Source organism: Antechinus flavipes, chromosome 4 (genome assembly GCF_016432865.1).
Source record: "Antechinus flavipes isolate AdamAnt ecotype Samford, QLD, Australia chromosome 4, AdamAnt_v2, whole genome shotgun sequence".
Lineage (NCBI taxonomy): Eukaryota > Metazoa > Chordata > Mammalia > Dasyuromorphia > Dasyuridae > Antechinus > Antechinus flavipes.
Window position 1 is genome coordinate 260,286,627 of NC_067401.1, and position 15,463 is coordinate 260,302,089.

The window sequence follows — 15,463 nt, forward strand, 5'->3', positions numbered from 1 at the left end:
AGAAAGAGAATCAAAATGAAACAATTACTTAAATTTCATTATTTCCAAATATGTTAACAGAATAATTACCAAAAAATATTTTTTTTAAAAACTACAAAATAAAAAAAAATTATGAAATTGAGAAGAGAGAAAACACATAAATAATGAAATATTTGCCATGGATACTATACTGGTCTAATCTTTTAATGAATAATAGTGGAATCATCACATCAGTGCCCAGTGTGCTCTATTTTAAAAACAAAAATAACTTAAAATAACTAATTTAAAAATCTCTACACAGCATAAATCCACATTAGAAGCAATAATGGTTAAATGACTGAGAAATCAATTTTTATGAAAGCTCAAAAATGTTTTGGAAAAAAAAAAAGAGAGTGTGTTAGCACAAAAAAAGCTCATGTCACTTGATTATCAATAGACAGATTTAAATGGCCATAGATATGCCACAAAAATTAGAAGGTGAAGTTCATTTCACAGCAATATCTAAATAGTGAGTTCTTACACTAGGGATAGAGGAGATTAAAAATGATGAAATAGGTAATTTTCAAAACATGAAATTTAAAATATCTTAATGAACAAAGTTATCACTACAGGATCAATGGAGGAGGAGAATCTGTGGACCAAATAATAAAGATCTAATAACCAACATGTAAGCAGCTAATAGAAATATATAAGATCAAAAAGCATTTCCCAACAGATAAGTGGACAAAGGTTACGAACAAACCATTTATAAAAAAAATTATAAACTATTAACAACTGTTAATAATGGCACAGAATGCCAAAAGAGCCAACTCCATTAACATACAACACAATGAGTGACCCTTAACTTTAAGTCTTCAGATACTATAATGTTATATGACATATTTAAACTTCACCAGAAGAATACTGATATTAAAAAAGATGGGACTTTGGATCAAGTAGTCATTTAATAAATATCTGTTAAATGAATTGAACAGGTGATCTGTTTATTCCTATTATTAAATTTATGGAAACCCAAATATTTTTTCTAAGAATTATTCTTATTCTCAGCACTCTGATTTATTGCACAAAAATTTAGTGAACTTCATTTAAAAAAAAAAAAAAAAAAGAAAAAGAAAGAAAGAAAAACAATATCAAGCTCAGAAAGACTAAGTTTTTGCCTTGAAATGGGGGGGGGGAGGGGGGAGGGAAGAAGGGGAAGATTTTTCCTGAGGCAATTGAAGTTAAGTGATTTGCCCAGGGTCACATAGCTATGAAGTGTTGTGTCTGAGACCAGTTTTGAACTCGGGTCCTCCTGACTTCAGGGTTGGTGCTCTATCCACTGCACCACCTAGCTGCCCTGGAAAAAAGATTTTAATAGAAATATGAACTAATAAACAGGCACCATGATTGTACAAATGGTTTGACTCACAAGTCATATCTTCTCCTTTTTTCAATCACATGTTCAAGAAGTCTTCAGGAAATTTACAGAATATGTTCAAAGTAAACATTCATTGAATTTGGAACTCAAAAAAAATTTTTTTTAATTTATTTTGTTTGAAAAACAGTAAGAAGAATGCAAAACAAAATAAAGCAAAACAAAAGAGAAAATTGATTCATGTGCCCAGGAGAACATCAGGGAGAATTCAAAATATATAACAGCAAATTACCAGATTAAACAAATATATATATTAGTACAAGAAATTATATTCATGAATATCCATTTTTTCTTTACTTCCTTGTAAATTGTTCTTTGGTTCTCTGCTACTTAGCTTATTTGCTTTATATTTTTCTCTCCCCCACAAGCCCTAAGTCAAAAAAGATATATTTATGTATCCATATATAAACATACACATCTCTCACATACACACATATCTTTCTTATCCCTGTTGACTCTTTAAATTCTCCTCCATAACTTACTTAACCTCCCTCCACCCAAAAATTCTTCCCTTGTCTTCTTCCCTTGCTCTTTGCTTCCCCATCTACCCATTCCTTCCCCTCTTCTTCCTTTATAAATTTTGGAGTGTACTAAACCCTTCATGGTATATATGTAGTGATGGCTATGAATCCATGCCTCTGTGTCTTCTTCTGTACCTCATTTGTACTATTTTTATCTTAATTCTTTCATCTTTCTTTTGAGTTACCCTATTGTTGATGTGAATCTTAAACATATAGTTTACATTTCCCATGTAGAAAAAAAACAATTTCTCCATGATTAAAGAGTTTGTCGATCTTGTGAGGAAGAGAGCTATCTACATCAGAGAGAACTGTGGGAAGTGAATGTGGATCACAACATAACAGTCTCGTTCTTTTTGTTGTTGTTTGCTTGCATTTTGTTTTCTTAATCGTTTTCTTTCCTTTTTGATCTGATTTTTCTTGTGCAACAAGAGAATTGTATAAATATGTTTACATATATTGGGTTTAATATATATTTTAAAATGTATAATATATATTGGATTGCTTGCCATCTAGAGGAAAAGGCAGAGGGAAGAAGGGGAAATTTTGGAACATAAGGCTATGCAAGCTAGAGTCAATGTTGAAAAATTATCCATGCATATGTTTTGAAAATAGCTTTAATAGAAAAATCCATTTAATGTAAACAAATAAATAAAATTGTCAAAATTAAAAATTAAAAAAAAAAGTTAGTCCATGTTGAGTTCTGAAAACTGATCTTTGACATGGGCTCTTATATGTTAAATTTTCTGTTAAGTTTGGGTTTGCGTGATAGAAAATACTGAAAATTGCAAGTTCATTGAATATCCATTTCTTCTCATTCAAGATTATACATAATTGTGCTGGATATGATATTTTCGGAAGTGGGCCTAGTTCTTTTGATTGTCAGTAGATATGATTCCAGGACCCGTAGTCTTTTATTGTCGCTGCTCCTAAGTCTTGTACAATTCTATTTGTATCTCCAGCATATATCAATCTCTTTTTTGTTTGTTTCTTCCAAAATTTTCTCTTTGATCTCAGAGTTTCAAATTTTGGCAATATTATTCCTGTGTGTTTTCTACACAGGTGGTATGGTAATGAGGAGTGGATTTTTTTTTTCCTATTTCTACTTTCCCCTCATATTCTATTAGTCCAGGACAATTTCTTAGATTATTTCCTATATTACTGTGTCAAGGTTCTCTTTTTGGTCACAACTTTCTGGCAGTCCAATTATCTTTATATTTTCTCTTCTTGATAGATTTTATAGATCTGTCATTTTTCCTTATGTTTCACATTCTGTTCTATTTTCTCCTTCTTTATAATCTGTTTTGTTATTTCTTGGTCTTTTATAGCTTCACTGGCTTTCTCTTGCCCAATTGTAATTTTCAAAGCAATATTTTAACCTTTGCGACTCGGTCCCTCTTTTTTTAGCTGGTTAATTTTTATTATTTTTTTTTTAATTTTTCCTCAATGTCTCTCATTTGATTTTAAAATTCTTTTTTTGAATTCTATATAAATTCTCTTTAGGTGGGGAGCCATTTCACATTACTCTTTGAAGTAGAAGGGTTTTGTTTTTTTTTTTTTGATGTGTGTGTGTGTGCGTGCGCGTGTGTGTGTTTTAACTAAATGTCCTCCTCTGAAAATGAATCCCGGTCTTCCCTGTTTCCATAATATGTTTCAGTGGTGGGGTTCGTTCTTTGCAGATTCATTTTTCTTTCTAGATCTTCTCAGGTTTTATGGGTTGTACCAGGAGAACCTCTGTTCTGCCCCAGATCTTGATTTTTCACCAGTCCTATGGTTGCCCTGAGGTGCAAATCTGTTCTATTTGTAGGTGAAATTAGGAGAGGTTGAAATTTACCAGTCTATTCAGTCAGTAGGCAAGTCAGTCTTCCCAAAAGCTCCCCAGAACTCAAAATTTTCAAAAACAAATGGTAAAAATTATTTTTGCAAATACTTAGGGAAAAATATTTTTAAAATGGAAATGTTTTACATGATTACATATGTATAACCTATATCAAATTGCTTACTGATTTAGTGAGGAGGGAAGAAGAAAGAAAGAAGACAATTCAGAATTCAAAATTTAAAAAAATATATTTAAAATTATTTTTAAATGTAATTGGGGAAAATTATGGAAATCATTCATACAATATACTAAATAACAACTAACTGGAGCAAACACATCAAAGATTTCAAACTATACAGATGGAGATTAGATGAAGGATTATATATGTAAAATTTCACATATAAACTTAACACCATTTTACAGATAAAGAAACTGAGAAATAGAAAAGCTTAAAGACTTGCTCGGTGTCACACAGCTAGTAAGTTTCTACAGCTGAATCTGAAGTCAATTTTTAGTAACTCCAAGGTCTATGTTGTCTCACCTTTGCCACCTTGCTGCCTCAAAATAGCTAGCATTTTTATAGCACTGTAAATTTTTCCAAGATGTTATTCTCACAATAAACCTGGAAAATAGGTTCCACAAGTACATTATTTTACAGATAGGGAAATTAAGGCACAGAGCAATTAAGAGATGTGACTAGTGTCATACAGTTGAAAATGTATAATAAGGTAGGATTTGATTATCCTGATTCTATATCAGAAGATCTAGCATGAATTCTAAGAGCAAATGATTTTTATCTCCCTGGATCCCAATTTCCTTATGTATATAAAATAAAATGGGGGGGGGGGGAGGGGGGTTGTAGTCAATATTGGTAAGGGAGAAGCAGAGCTTAGCTTTTTCCTATGTTTCTCTACAACAATCTAAAAATAACACCAGGATGAATTATTATCAGGAAAGCTAAGAAAAAGTCACAGTGAATCATTTTTGTAGCCCAGGGAAATCTAAACAAAAAAAAAGAGATCTGAGGACACTGATGTCAAGGATTAGCGAGAGCAAATAACTGAAGCCAGAAGCACCAGGGAAGAAAGATATATCAAGGGATCGCTGAATTAGCACTGGGTACAAGAATAAGTGCCATCTGGCAGCTCTGTCACCCATTACCCATTTCCAGGTCACAAATCCAAGATGCAAAAGAATAATCCTAGTTTTGTATTGAGCAAAGTTTAGCAAGTCTTACTATCAAGAAACCAAGACCAAAGAGGGAGATCACTTCTAGTTTTCAGTCTATGATGGAATAACCAGAGAGGGAATCCTAGAGCAAAGCAAAGTAGACAATGTAGTTACTCTGAACCTATAAAATATACCATAGGACTAACAATCACCAAGTCCAACAATAATCTACTGAAACTCCTGAGCAAGAACAAGCCAAAAGACCCCAATATGTGTCAGGTTCTTATAATTCAGATCAGGACAGCAATTAACAGACTTATTCCCAGATCATATTACATTGAGAGAAATGAAAACTTGAAATCCCCAGGTTGTGCTACCAAAGCAGCAACAGGACAGAAAAAAGACAGAAACTCAGGCTAGATATCCCCTCCAAAAATATGCAAAGCCAAGCACCAATATAATTTCCAAAGTCAAGAAGGTAAGCATGAGAAAAAAAAAAAAAAAAAAAAAAAAACCTTATTACTTTGAAGGTCTGTGATAGCAACAGAAAAGCTCAATACCCAAACATAGACCAAAATCTGTTGTGTTCTTTTTCTTCTTTAAAATAATAATATGTAGATGGTTCTCTCTGGGAGAGAGAGCAGTTTTCTCGAGGAAGTTTTCTGGAGGCAACCTTAATTTCAATTAAGAGTAAATAATCACCCAAAACGCAGCCAGGTGATAAAAGTTCAGATCTTTTATTGTCTCCAATATAGCCCGGTTAGCTTAAGAGGCCTATCTCTCTGCTTGGTTCCAAGAGCTCCCTCCGAATGTCGCCAAATCCAAAGGTTTTGTCCTTCAACCTCTGCCTCTGCTTTCTTCAACCTCCAGCCAGCACAAAGATGGAATGAATCTCTTGTCTCCTTCACTTGGGGTTCGGCTAGTTTTCTGGCGAGTCTTTCAGACTAGCTTGGTCTCAGTGGGGGAAGTGCAGGAGCCCAGCCACCACAGTGGTGTGAGATGAAGATGAATCTGGTTGTGCCTCTGAGAGAGCCTTCTCAATCTTCAGCTCAACTCTGACTCCTGGCTTCTTCTGACTTGATGCTCTTCTCTTCATGTAATTTGGCTGAAGTCTGTCTGAGAGCCTCTGTCTGTATCATATATAAGAGAGAGGAATTTGGGATACAAGAGAGAGGAATTGTGGGATACGAGAGAGAGGGATTATGGGTTTCTTCCCAGAGTGCTCTCTGGTCCTAAGAGCTTCAAAAGAGGTGTGAATTCACAAAGTTACAAAGTTTACTTTGTGAATCTCCCATACTTGTGAACTCCAATGAGTAAAGGTATGAACATAAGCATTGTATCAATTAGTTCTACTTAGTAACTTGTTTCAGGTTCTGGCCCAAAACATCAACTCTAATGAGTTAGCAGTTTGTAAAGATTCCAACACATCAACCCAAAAAGAATGACTCAAAAACAGCTAAAAGCAGAGTCAAAAAGAAAAGTGGAGTTATATACAAATTCAACAAGAATCTATAATTAGATTACAATTAATTACAATTGTAAGATTGTTTAAGAGTTAAAATATTTTTTCTTTTAATATATCTTATTTATTTCACTAAATATTTCCAAATTACATATAAAATTTTTACTATTAATTTTAATTCTTAGCGTAGATCCAAAAATTTTGTTACTAATTTTCCCCCTCTCATCTCCTTAAGACAAGCAATTTGACATCAAATATGCATGTGATATAAACCAAAAGATATTTCCATATTAGTCTTTGGCAATTTGTAACAGAGGTGGAGCTAGATAGCATTTTTGTTTGCTTTCAAGCATCTTGTTTGTTTTCATCAGAATATCTAAGTCTTTCACAATTGAATCAACTCTACAATACTATTATTACAGTGTATAATGATCTTCTAGTTTTGCTTATTTCACTTTGCATGAACTAATATAGATCTCCTCAGGCTTTTCTGAAACTATTCTAATCATCATTTCTTTTAGTACAATAGTATTCCATCAAAATCATGCACCACAACCTGTTCAATTATTTCCCAATTTTGATGAGCATCCCCCAATATCCACTATCTTGCCAATACACAAAGAGCTGCTATAAATATTATTTTCTATATAGGAACTGTTTCCTTTTCTCTGCACAATTTTATAATCTTTGGGCATAGTTTAAAATTGTTATTCAGAAATTCACAATTCAGATAGCAATTACTATCCCTCTTTTCCCTCTCATAAACCTTTAATTATTTGTCATTATCCTTTCCTTCTAAGTTAGTCAAGTTGATAGGTATAAAGTAGTATCTCAAAATTATTTTAATTTGCATTTTCTAATCAGTAGTTGTTTTAGAGAATTGTTGTGACTATTGATAATTTTGATTTGCTTTCTGAAAGTTGTTTATTCATATCCTTTAACCACTTAACTGGGGAATGACTAATTTTTATAAATCTGCTTCAGTGCCCTATATATTTGAGATATGAGACCTTAATCAAACATATTTGCTATACATTTTTTCTTATTATTGGCTACATTAGTTTTATGTAAAAGCGGTTTGCTTACTTCATGTAATCAAAATTTTCCATTTTATTTCCTGTAATCATCTTTATCTCTGGTTTGTTCAAAAACTTCTCTCTTGTCCACATATTTGTCAGATACATTTTTTCATACTTTCATAATTTATGTTTAAATCATGTCCCCATTTTGACCTCATCTTGGTATTTTACATGTTAGTCTATACCTAGTTTCTGCCAAACGGCTTTCCACCAGTTTTCTCAAATAATGAGTACTTATCCTAAAAGTGTGGATTAGTGGATTTCTCAAACACTTTTACTATAGTCAATTGCTGTTTTGTATGGTGTACCTAATCTATTCCACTAACTCTACTTCTTAGCCAAGACTAGATTGTTTTCATGATTATTGCTTTGTAATGTACTTTGAAACCAAGTACTGCTAGGCAATCTACCTTCACTTTTTTTTCCCCATGGATTCCCTTAATATTTTTTATCTTTTGTTCTTCCAGATGAATTTTGTTATGATTCTTTCTACTTTTACAAAATAATTTTGGTAGAGTGACTGATATGACAATGAATAAGTAAATTAACCTAGGTAGAATAATCATTTTTATCATATTGGTTTGGCCCATACATGAGCAATTAATATTTGTCCAATTGTTTAGATCTGTCTTATTTTATGTAAAACATGTTTTGTAACTGTACTCATACAGTCCCTGAGTTTGTTTGGCAGTTAAGACTCCCAAATATTTTATATTGTTTTCTATTATTTTAAATAGAATTTCTCTTTTTATCTCTTCCAGCTAGGATCTGTTGATAGTATATAGAAATACTGATAATTTATGTAGTTTGATTTTAAATTCTAAAAATTTACCAAAACTATTAATTGTTTAAACAAGTTTTTCTAGGAAATTCTCTTGGGTTCTCTAAGTATACCATCATGTTAGCTGAAAAGAGTGACAGCTTTGTTTCCTCATTGTCTATTTTTATTCCTTCAATTTCTTTTCCTGGCCTATACATACATACATTTACATATATATGCATACACACACACACACACACACACACACACACACACACACACACACACACACACACCGTACCATTTTTAATGGTAGTTAAATACCATTAATTTTTAATACAGTAGTAAAAATAGTACTGATAATGGACATCTTTTCTTCACCCCTAATCTTACTATGAAACCTTTTAATTTATCCCTATTACAAATTATTCTTGCTCCTAATTTTAGATTTGATACTACTAATCATTTAAGAAAGGGTCCATTTGTTCCTATGTTTTCTTATGTTTTTAATAAAGATTTATTTTGTCAAAGGTGTTTGGGGTTTTTTGCATCTACTAAGATAATCATGATTTTTGTTGTTTTTGCTAATGACATACTCAATTATGCTGAAATTTTCCTTAACACTGGACTTTTCCTAATATTGAATCAATTCTGGTATGAACCCATCTGTTCACAGTATATAAGGCTGAGAGAATTTGGAATATATGGACTCCATATTTTCACCATACACGAGTCTCGCCTCATCACTCTTCCACTAAGACCAAGGACTCAGGCTGGTGCCGAGATCCTCTAGAGAGCTACTCTGAATGGTTTATTTTGGCACTCCAACTTGGGAGCTCTAGAAAGACACAACAGTGTTATATTGCTGTAATGTCCTTGTATTTTATTATTTTTTTAAATTGACATCAATATTCATCAAGGAAATTGAGAGATTTTGTTTTTGTTCTTCCAGGTTTATATACTGGCACAGTAGTGTGTCAAAAAGGAGATTTGATAGGACTCCTTTTGTACCAATTTTTTTCAAAAGCTTATATACTATTGAGAAAATTATTCCTTATATGTTTGATAGAATTCACTTGTAAATCTACCTAGTATTGAGAATTTTTTTCTTAGAGAACTCACTGATGTCTAGTTTATTTTCTTTTTCTAAGACAGAGCTATTCTATTTGTGCTTCGGTTAATCTAGGCAGTTTATGGTTTTGTAAAAAAAATTTCACTTAGATGGTCAGTTTAACTGGCCTATAACTGGATTAAATAACTCCTAATAATTGCTTTAATTCCATCTTCTTTGGTGGTATATTCATCCTTTTCATTTTTGATACTGGAAATTTCAAGGTTTTTTCTTTAATTAAATACATCAATGACTTTTTTCCCCATAAAATCAGCTCATAATTACTAGTTCAATGTTTTTTTTTCCAATTTTCTTAATCTCACCTCATATTTTTAGAAATTCTAATTTGGTATTTAAAGATTTGTAATTTGTTCTTTTTTTAGTTGTTTTTTTAGTTGCAGGCCAATTAATTCACTACTCTTTCACTTTTACCGATCTATACCTTTAGAGATATAAGATTTTCCCGAACTACTACTTTGGCTGCATCCCATAAATTTTTGTATATTATCTTATTGTTGTCATTCTCTTTAATGAAATAACTGATCGTTTCTATGACTTGTTATTGATCCACTTATTCTTTAGAAGTAGATATTTTGTTTCTAATTAACTTTTCACCTTTGCTTTCATGACTGTTGATTGGATGTAATTTTTATTGCATTATGGTCTAAAGAGAATACATTTAACATTTCTGAACTTGATAATGAACAATTTTTGTGAAGGCATTACGTACAGTTTAAAAAAAAGTTTATTCCTTATCTATTCTCATTCAATTTTTCCCAGAATTTTATCATATCTATTAATTTCCCACATTTCATTTCAAGTCTATCTTATTTATTTCATGGCTAGATTTATCTATCATTTATCTATCTCTGAGGGAGAAAAGGTAAATTCACCCATTGGTATAATTTAATTCTCTATTTCTTCCTATAATTCATTTAACTTTTCCTTTAAGAATTGAGGCTATGTCATTTGGTGCATATGTTTAGTATTGATAATACTTCATTATCAATGCATTTTTTAAAGCAAGATGTAATTTCCCTGCTTATATTTTTTAATTGGATTAATTTTTGGTTTCGATTTGTCTGAGGATATTATTATTACCCCTGCCTTTTTCACATTAGTTGAAATATAACAGATTCTAGACAAATGCAAATTAAGACAACTCTGAGATACCACTACACACCTGTCAGATTGGAAGGAAACTGCTTCTTGCTAAGGGGTCGCATAAATAATGTAGTAATATCAATACTAAACAACAAATGGTATAGCATCCAAATTCCTAGAGGAGAAGATAAGTGAGTTGAAAGAAAAAATAGATAGCAAAGCTATACTAGTAGGGGATTTTTTGCCTTTCTTACATGATTTTTAAGCTCTTCCATGTGTTCTTTCTGGACTTGAGACCACTTCCTTTTCTTTGGGATCTTGCCTATAGGTGTTTTGACATTATTGTCTTCTGACTTTCTGTCTTGGTCTTATTATGATAATAAATTTCTTTGGTAAGATTTTTTTTTTTGGTTCATTCCTCTCCCCCCCCTTTTACATTTAATCTCTTCTCCCAAAGTGGAAAGAATACTGCCTCAGTTACTTGTGCCAGAGTCTACAGGTTCTGGCTGTTTACCTGATACTGCATAGATGTTATTCCCAATCCCTCTATTTTTGTCCGCTTGTCTTTTTTATTTCCTTCACAGACTAATTGTACACTATTTCAAAGTCCGACTCTTTTTATACAGCAAAATAACTGTTGGGACATGTATACATATATTGCATTTAACTTATATTTTAACATATTTAACATGTATTGGTCAACCTGCCATCTGGGGGAAGGGGGAGGGGGGAAGGAGGGAAAAAAATTGGAACAAAAGGATTTGCAACTGTCTGCATATATCTTGTAAATAAAAAGCTATAAAAAAAAAAAGAAATATAACAGATTCTGCTCTAGCCACTTATTTTTACACTGTGGGTATTTCTTCATTTCAAATGTGTTTCTTTTTAATTTGGCCTATTTTTGCTTTTACTTTGAGAGCAAAATTGCTATTCTTTTTTTTTTAAAAAGCAATTATTAGAAAATAACTTTGTCTAATCATATGCCAATAAATCTGACAGGTAAAATTGATGACAGGGAAAGATAATGCAGAATGTTGGAGGGGATGTGGGAAAACTGGGACACTGATACATTGTTGGTGGAATTGTAAATACATCCAGCCATTCTGGAGAGCAATTTGGAACTATGTTCAAAAAGCTTATCAAACTGTGCATACCCTTTGATCCAAGTGTTACTACTGGGCTTATATCCCAAAGAGATTTTAAAGAAGGTAAAGGGACCTGTATGTGCAAGAATGTTTGTGGTAGCCCTCTTTGTAGTGGCCAGAAACTGGAAACTGAGTGGATGCCCATCAATTGGAGAATGGCTGAATAAATTGTGGTATATGAATATTATGGAATATTATTGTTCTGTAAGAAATGATCAGAAGGATGGTTTCAGAAAGGCCTGAAGAGACTTACATGAACTGATGCTGAGTGAAATGAGCAGGAACAAAAGATCATTATATACTTCAATAACAATACTATATGATGATCAATTCTGATGGACATGGGCCTTTTCAACAATGAGATGAACCAAATCAGTTCCAACAGAGCAGTAATGAACTGAACCAGCTACAATCAGCTAAAGAACTCTGGGAGATCACGCCTTCCCTGACACCTCAGGAAGGGAAATGAAAACACCAAAGGAAATAGGAAATCAAATCAGATTAGCGGGTTTCTGAAGGGGCTCACTTGAAACAGGTACACATAAATCCATCAATATGGGCCAGAACTTGAAACAGATATACATGTATACATAAATCCATCAATATGGGAGGCATTACACATAATTTACATAAGCACACAGCAATATAACTACAGGCTAGTAATAATGTAACAACTAACATGAATCACCATGAAAATTTAAGTACTGCAATAGTCTCATCAACAATTTTTCATCTCAAGAAATCCAATGATTCTGCAACTACATAAAATACATAAGCACGTAGCAATATAACACAGGCTAGTAGTAATGTAACAAATAACATGAATCAACCTGAGAATTTTCACATGTCCATAAGTCCTAGAAATAGTCCAAAAGGATTCCATTGTCCATTAGTTCATGTGCCAGGAATCCAATAATTCCTGTAAGCTCTGAAGTACTGCAAAAAGTCTCATCCACAATTTTTCATCTCAAGGAACTCAATGATTCTTGCTGGTTTTTCAAGAATTAAAACAGTCTCATCTTGTGTTAGGAAATCCAATGATTCCTGAAGATTTTTAAAAGTCCTTTTAACAGTCTCATTGTCACCCATGCTCTTTCAGTGTCAGATGCTTCTTAAATCTCTTTTGTTTTGAAGTTTTTCTCTTTTCCTATTTCATCTCAGGAAATCCAATGATTGTTGCTGGTTTTTCAGGAACTGAAAGCTGAAGATTTTAAAGTTCTTTTGACAGTCTCATTGTCAGCCATCTGATTCCTTCTCCACCTGTGGAAATATAAGCAGATCCTCTTCCCCAAGCAGTTAACCTATCTCACTCCCTTCTATTTACCAAATTTGGGATTTCTTCTCATCATCTGGTAATTACATTGGAGCTGTTTGCACTGAACACTGCCCAGTTGGATTAAAAAATCTATATTCTCCCCAACTGTAATCCTGATTGCTTTTTTGTTGGTTGATGACATCAGAGTCCTGAATTTCTAAAGTTTCTCTGGGTGTAACCTCAGCTGCTATCATGCCCCACCTATCTTTTGATTGATACTTTGGAGGTGGGTCCTGCCTCTCATTTCTCTGGGTCATCCCACATTCAGAGGCCCAGTGAAAGCCTCGATTACATTTTGGACATGGGGTTTTGGGTTTTTTTCTCTCACCCTGTCTTCTCATTGTACCTCTGTATCTACATTGAGCTCTCAAATGTCCAACTTTTCCACACTGAAAACATCGACAAGTTTCTGTAGAATTCCTTTGCCAAGAAGGACCTTGTCTTTCCATGTTCATCATAGTTTGGGCATAATAAGCATTTGTACCCATTGTGGCACAGCATCTTATGATCTCCTCTAAAAGAGCATTTTTGTCTAGCCCCCATATAATTCTCTTGCAAACCTCATTGGCATTTTCCTTAGCCAAATGTCTAGTCATTATTTCTGTGGCAGCATTATCTCCAATGGTTCTTATTGTAGCTGTTAGCAAACATCCCACAAAATCTGCAAAAGGCTCATTGGGACCTTGCTCTATTTTTGTAAAAGCTTTATTTCCATCTTTCTCTCCAGGGAGAGAATTCCAAGCTTTTATTGTAGCCTTAGAAATTTGCTCATACACTGTTATAGGATAATAAATCTGTTCTGAATTCTCTCTATACTGACCTTCACCAGCTAGTTGGTCAAAAGTGATTTGTCCAATAGTTCCTGTTTGTCTATTGCACTGGGCTTGAATCCTACATAATTCATGAAACTCCGAAAACCACAATAAACTTTGTCCCGGTTCTAGACATGTCTTAGCTATGGATTTCCAGTCATTCGGGGTTAAGATTTCATAAGAAAAATTATCTAGTAACATCTTCACGTAAGAGGATGTAGCCCCATAAAGAGTGCAACCCTTTTTCAAATCTTTAATTTTTTCCAAATTAAAAGGAGTGTATCTTCTCCCTTTTTGACTTGAGGAGTCAAGCTCTTCAATCACAGGATATGCATTTATAAAATCAGATATATCTTCTCCTTCATTTTTTGCTTTAATTAATGCCTCTTCTAATCTTGTCATATTCTGCTTTACAGGAGACGCTGATTGTGTTTCTGCCTCTCTCCCTCCCCCTTCTTCCACCCAGGAAAGGTTAATTGAGGCAGGAGGGTCATGAGATGTGGAATGATCTAATTCCTCCTGCTGTAAAGTATCACACTCAGAATTGTACTTAACTCCATTGTTATCTGATTCTTGCTCCTTTTTAACCTAGTATAGTTGGCACCTCTCGATGCTGCTGTTTCTTCTTTTTCCTTATTTTAATACTTTTAAAATTTCCTAAAGCTAGTTATATTCAATTATATGTATTAAGTATGTCTTTGGAAATTGAGTTAGGCCCATTTTTATTATAGAATTGACAAAGATCCTCTCCTACCAATTTCCACTCGTTTAGATCTAATTCCTTTTCCAGAGAGAAACAAGGACATATGTGCTTTACAGTTTGTAAAAGTTGAGTGATCTGCTGTAAAATTATTATTAAACCTTGGCTTTCCATAACTTTGACAATGATCTCTAAACATTTTCCTTGAACAGAAACAGAAGGCTGTTTTCTAAACATCTGTCCCATCTTAGCTGAAATTCTACTTTAACTCTTTTAACAAAATTTCTTTGTTACACTCACCCTAATTTCTGAGTTGAAGAGTCTTTTCCACTGGGTCAGGATCAGAAGCTTTTCCACTGGATCAGGATCTGAATCAGTCCCACGTTCAGGGCGCCAAAATGTGGTGATTTTTTTTCTTTTAAAATAAGTAGAATAGTTCTCTCTGGTTAGTTGAGGCCTCTCTCTCTGCTTGGTTCCAAGAGCTCCCTCCAAATATCTCCAAATCCAAAAGTTTTGTCCTTCAGCCTCTGCCTTTGCTTTCTTCTGCCTCCAGCCAGCACAAAGATGGAATGAACATCTTGTTTCCTTCACTTGGGGCTCGGCTAGCTTTCTGGCGAGTCTTTCAGACCAGCTTGGTCTCAGTGGGGGAAGTGCAAGAGCCCAGCCACCACAGTGGTGTGAGATGAAGATGAATCTGGTTGTGCCTCTGAGAGAGCCTTCCCAATCTTCCGCTGAACTCTAGACTCATAGCTTCTTCCTCTGAAAAACTCCTTCCGCCACCAGCCAGCCAAGTGGAAAATATTCTGGAATGAATCACTCTTCATTGGCTTATATATGACTCTTCTGAGAGAATGGGATTATAGGTTTTCTCCCATAGTGCTCTCTGGCCCTAAGAGCTTCAAGGGAGGTGTGAATTCAGATATCTCATACTAAACCCTGAAATTTCCCAAACATGTGAACTCTAATGAGTAAAGGTGCAAACACAAGCGTTGTATCAATTAGTTCTACTTAGTACCTTGTTTCAGGTTCTGGCCCAAAACATCTTCTTGTAAAAGCAGATCAATAATCTGTCAAT

The 15,463-nt window shown here is 33.7% G+C and overlaps 1 protein-coding gene across 2 annotated transcripts in view; it reads right to left on the reverse strand.

The window, feature by feature from the left end:
* The window catches only part of RNGTT (RNA guanylyltransferase and 5'-phosphatase), a 320,433-nt gene that overhangs the window by 216,529 nt on the left and 88,441 nt on the right, over positions 1-15,463 (reverse strand). The gene's annotated exons all lie outside the window — the stretch shown is intronic.